This window comes from Hylobates moloch, unplaced genomic scaffold (genome assembly GCF_009828535.3).
Source record: "Hylobates moloch isolate HMO894 unplaced genomic scaffold, HMol_V3 SCAFFOLD_17, whole genome shotgun sequence".
Lineage (NCBI taxonomy): Eukaryota > Metazoa > Chordata > Mammalia > Primates > Hylobatidae > Hylobates > Hylobates moloch.
In genome coordinates, this window is record NW_026652292.1 from 66293605 (window position 1) to 66299604 (window position 6000).

Genomic DNA, 6000 nt, shown 5'->3' on the forward strand with positions numbered 1-6000 from the left:
AGGGAGGAATGTTCAGGTGTTAATGATGGTGAATGTGGTGAGGAGATCTCCAGGCCCCTAGATGGTATCCTCCGGGGGTCAGGGTTAGGTGTTTGAAGCCTGGGTGGTTGGGCCTTTCCTACACAATAGTGTGTGTAGGAACTTACTGTGGTAGGTAAGTACAAGATGACGCCTGGGACTAAGGCACAATGTGAGGGTGGTGGTAGCAGTGGCTACACTGTGGTCCTGCTTCCAGGAAGGGGAAAGTTGATCTCAGTGGCAGCAGTTATGTATAGGTGACTGGAGAGCATGCACTTTGGCCCAATGTAGTGTCTATAAGTGGGGTAGCCTTTTCTCAGAGCACTTTTAAATGTGCTTTGGCCCTGAAGGCAGTGGGTTTACTGCCAATTTCTTGTACTTTGGCCATGGTGGCAACAGCCAGCAGCAATGCCTTGCTGTGAGCAGAGGAAATCAGTGAATCCCCAGAGATGTGGAGATGTAGCAGTGGTTGGGCCCCAGGGCAGGATACAGTCTGATAGGGGTTGGGCTCTCAAAATGGCACCTAGCTGTAGGTGCTTAGATCTCAAGATAAGGGTGGGACCCATCATGAACTTCTCTCTGGAACAATGCAGTCATACCATGACCATGCAGTTCCCTATGTTAGTCTCAGAGCCCACATGGGTCAAGGGGCTCTCTGGTGGCTAGGATTGTAGGAGTCTATGGTGGGAATGTGGATAGCTGTGAGTCACTCACTTACCCCTGCCCCACAATGGGGACCCTTTCCAGGCTCCTAGCCAATCCTGGCCAAGCAGGATGCCTCACTTCCCTCTCCTTCCTTGACTTAGACATTTCCTGTCACTTCTCTGTTGAATACCAATATTCCCTCTTAGATGATCTATCTGAACTGTATTTACTTGGTATTTTGGTTCTTCTTTGTGGCTCTGATCAGCCATTTTGAAGTCCCTTTGTAAGTGGTAGACAGTTAGAACAGGGGTACTTGAAGGATGCTATGGGGAACAAGATGTAATCTCTGCCCTTACATAAGATTTAGGTAAGCAGCACAAGTTACACTATCCAAAATATACTCAATGGACATTTGTTGAATGTAAGTGATTATAAACCCAGGCATATTTTCTTTTACTTTTCATGTCTTTTTCATTATGCGTGGCTGCCTTCAAGTAATCCACCGTTCAGTCATTATTCTGAAAATATTTGTGTTTTGGGGGGGCATAGTCAAGTTCTAGTCTACTAATATATTCATTTAAATTAAAAACTCATTTCAATGTCTCTTGATGTGATAATAAAATAAAAACCTATTAATTTTAATTTGATTTTATTTTACTGTTTTAATTTGCAAAACACTTCATACTTTTAACTTACATCTTTCCTGTAAGATGAAATTAATAACTCAAGTCAAATGGAAATAAAAAGATATAAGCCACATACATTTAATTAGATTAGAGTAAACAAATGAACCAGAGGGCTGTCCTATCCCACTAGATTACCAACAATTTTGATTTAAAATAAGGGTAATTAGCTATCCAAAATATTTTTGAGGAAATAAACAGAAAAAGAGCTAAGAATTATTAAAGTGGGCTAGCAAACAACAATATTAGTATGGATAACATTCCAGTCCAATGAATGATATGGAATAGTTTGTTTTTTCCATACATCAACCTCAAAAATTTCTTATGATTCCACTACACACTAATCTACTTTAATAGTTTTTCTAGATTTGGCACCTATTAATTTAGTCATACATCACATAAAGGTAGTTAAATTAGTGATTTTCACCCTGTTGTCCAGTGGATAATTTAGGAGATTTGCACTGCCCTAAAGTCATATATACATGTTTTTAGATATATGTGTATACACTGTTATGAAGGTATCTTTTGTGGCTTTCTTTCTATTTTCAAGTGAATCCATGATCAAATCTAGTTAAGGAACACTGATTTACTTTCTTAGTTTATTCTTGCCTTCATCAAGCTTCAATATTTGCCCATGATTTCTTATTGTATGTTAAATCTGTAGACTGTAACCAGATGGCCTGCATTTTAAATTCCTGCTGTAACATAATGCCCTTATGTTACATTGGACATGTGATTTAAGTATGTTAATTAGGGATAATAATAATACCTATGCTATAAGAGTATGGACAATATTAGGTGACTTAATGAAAGTAAAATGCCTCCATTAGTACCTGTAACAATGTACAATATAAGAATTAGAGTTGGCTGGGTGTGGTGGCTCATGCTTGTAATCCTAGCACTTTGGGAGGCTGAGGTGGGTGGATCTCTTGAGGTCAGGAGTTCAAAACCAGCCTGGCAAACGTGGTGAAACCCTGTCTCTACTAAAAATACAAAAAAAAAAAAATTAGCCAGGCGTGGTGGCAGAGGCCTGTAATCCCAGCCACTTGGTAGGCTGAGGCAGGATAATTACTCAAACCCGGGAGGTGGAGGTTGCTGTGAGCTGAGCTGAGATCGTGCCACTGCACTCCAGCCTGGGCAACAGAGTGAGACTCATTCTAAAAAAAAAAAAAAAAAAAAGAGTTATGCAAAGACTATGAAAAAGTAAGACAATATTGTATAAGAGTAAGTATTATGTCATTCTTACTCTAAAAGCCCATGATGCCACCATGCATTGAAGTGCTATATCCACATGATGTTCTCCAGAGCACTTGCACTTGGAATTGCTACAGATATTTAATAAAAACTGTTAAAAGAACAAATAAGCTTGAAAAATACTGCATATTTTTCTTCCTGAAGATTCATAATACATACTAGTATCTTATGGCCTGTGAAGATTTCTTAAATAAATATGTTTAACATTTTTTAATCATATATTTTCCACCACAGAAACCTTTTGTGGAGTAAAGACCTATTATTTGCTTGTGGAGTTCCTAATTTAAGTAACATAATCCTACTCGATGGTAGTCACTTCACTGCAGATAATGAGATGGTCCCAAAGTCTAGTTTATTCTTCAGTTAGTATCATATAAAGATGAACTTAGCCACAGTATTTGATACAGTAATTTCCAAGGTTGATTGGGTCAGTTACAGAGCTCTTTATTCTTGGAAAGCTGGGAAAAACAGAACGTCCTCTCTCACACATATAAAATGCACACACGTACAGATTTCATGTGAAATTGTCTGGACTTGGAGTTCTGATCATAAATCATGTTAGAAAAGAACAGAGTTAAAGCTAACTGGCTAGCAATCTTAACATTTTTATAGTTTACTGTAGCTACTTGAGCTACAGAATCATCCGGATATTAGATATTTAACAAAACCAGCATCAAAATATGTGGTTTAAATGGACGGTGTAATGTGTTTGTCAATTCTATCTTTGGGATATTTATATTCATTTTATATTTTTTCATCAAAAGTAAGTGATTCTTAGAGATGCATAGATTAATACAAGGCATATTATTCAAGATTTCTAAAAAACACACCACGTTAGTTTCGTACAGCTTCCATAACAAATTAGCACAACTTGGTGGATTAAAATGACAGAAATTATTATATTATAGTTATAAAGGCTAGAAATTCAAATTCAAGGTGTCAGCAGGGCCATCCTGCTTCTAAAGGATCTGGGGAAGATAATGCCAATTTCTGCTCCACCTAAATAGATTTTTCTGAGTAACTCTGTCTTCCTTCTCCTCCTATAGGGAAAGTGGTCATTGGATTTAGAGCCCAATCTAAATTAAGTAGGGTTTTTATCCCCAAATCCTTAACTAAATACATCTGTCACGACCCAATTTCAACATAAGGTCACACTCTGAAACTAAAGTGGTCATTAAGTAAACAGGGAGCAGTATTTAACTAACTACAGTATCTCCTAACAAATATACCATTAATTTTTGGTATTTGGAGAGGCTATTTGGGTAATTAGGATTCTTATATAGTTAACATTATACAGTTAGTCTTTTATACAATTAACGTGGACATTGGTAAAAGTTTTAAAAAGTAGAAATGTAATCGATCTTCTTTGGATTACACTATGAAAGAATGCAGAACACATCTAGGCACATGAGCTCAAGAACTTCAGGGACATATAGTTTCAGATAATTTGATAAAGCCTAAAATATAGTATGTATGTTACAACACAATTCATGTGCAATAAAAGGAAAGAGATTGTTTTGATAACAGCTTGAAGCTTGCAGAGATCATCCACCTTTATTTTTTTTTTTTTTCTTTTTGAGACAGAGCGTTGCTCTGTCGTCCAGACTGGAGTGCAGTGGCATTATCTTGGCTCACTGCAAGCTCCACCTCCCAGGCTCATGCCATTCTCCTGCCTCAGCCTACGGAGTAGCTGGGACTATAGGTGCCCACCACCACACCTGGCTCATTTTTTTTTTTTTTTTTTTAATATTCTTAATAGAGACTGGGTTTCACCATGTTAGCCAGGATGGTCTCGACCTCCTGACTTCGTGTTCTGCCCACTCTGGCCTCCCAAAGTGCTAGGATTACAGGCGTGAGCCACTGCGCCCTGCCATAAACTTTCAACACATCAGGAAATGCAACAATGAGCTAGAAGAAAAAGAAGTACAGTGATTGGGATTGCATTTGAAAACTTGGAAGTTTAGCAACCTAACCTCCCTGCCATGCTTTAACTCAAGTGCTCAATACATGCTCACTTCTCTAAATCAATTTAAACATGGGAAAGAAAATGTGTTACATTGTTATAGATCCAAGAATTTCATAGCCAGTCATGATATATGTGAAGCTGGGAAACATCAAGAACATTAATATAATCTGCACATTCCCCATGGCAATCCAGAAAACAGACAGTCTTCAAAACTCCATAGCTTATTCCTAGCCAGGAATACTACACTTTATTTTATATTAGAATCAAAATGCTTTTTATTTTAAAAGTTATTTTATAAACAATATAAACCAACTTCTATTTTGAAAATATGTTCTGTGTCCACAAATAATGTGGCATTAACCAAAATTTGAAGATGCTTTGAAAGGAGCTCATTTCAAACACATTAGAGTATATTGAGCTTAAAGTATTAAACAGAGGCCAAATAGTAGGCAAATAAAGATTGAGCCATCCTACAGAAAATGTTTAGAGGCATTGTTTACATATGCAATCCCTTAGTATTTGTATTAGTCCATTCATACACTGCTATAAAGAAATTCCCTGGAATGGGTCATTTATAAAGGAAAGAAGTTTAACTTACACTTCTGCATGGCTGAGGAGGCTTCAGGAAACGTATGATCAAGGTGGAAGGGGAAGCAGGTGCCTTCTTCACAAGGTGGCAAGAGAGACAGCATATGCAAGAGAGAGCATAGAAAACTGCCTTCTAAAATCATCAGATCTTGTGAGAAACCACCCTCATGTTCCAATAACCTCCCACCAGTTCTCTCCTTCAACACCTGGGGATTACAATTCAAAATGAGATTTTTCTTTATTCTTTTTTCTTTCTATTCCTCACACCAGCTAATCTGAATTAAACTGTCTTCAAGGTCACTAATTCTTTCTTCAGCCAGTTCAAATCTGCTGTTTAGGCCAAAGAGTGTATTTTTATTATTTAGTTGTATATTGGCTTCAGAATTTGTAACTTATTCTTTTTGAAGATAAGTTCTGTCTCCTCATTGATGTTCTCTATTCAGTGAGAAATCACTCTCATTTTCCCTTTGCATTTTAAAATACAGTGCAGGGGTCTATCCTGCAGACCCCAGCTGCATGACAGATGAATAACTTACTCAGACATCAATATTCAGTGAAAGAGCAGGCTGGGGGCCAGGTCCCTGACTGAAAGAATTGTAGCAGCTGCCGCCCTGACTAGCTGGCCCTGCAGGAATTTATTCAGCACACACTAAAAGACAAAGGCTTTGAGTCAACACAACTAGAGGGTAATTAACCTGGTGGCCCTTCCCCCCCTGCCCCCCCGCCCCCCAGAGAGCCATCCTGCCCCTGAAAGATCAAAGGTTAGTTTTAGGACCACATGAGTAAACAAGTTATTTAGATAAACTCCCTTACATTCCTTTGTACTACTTTAAGCTGTTTACTTAA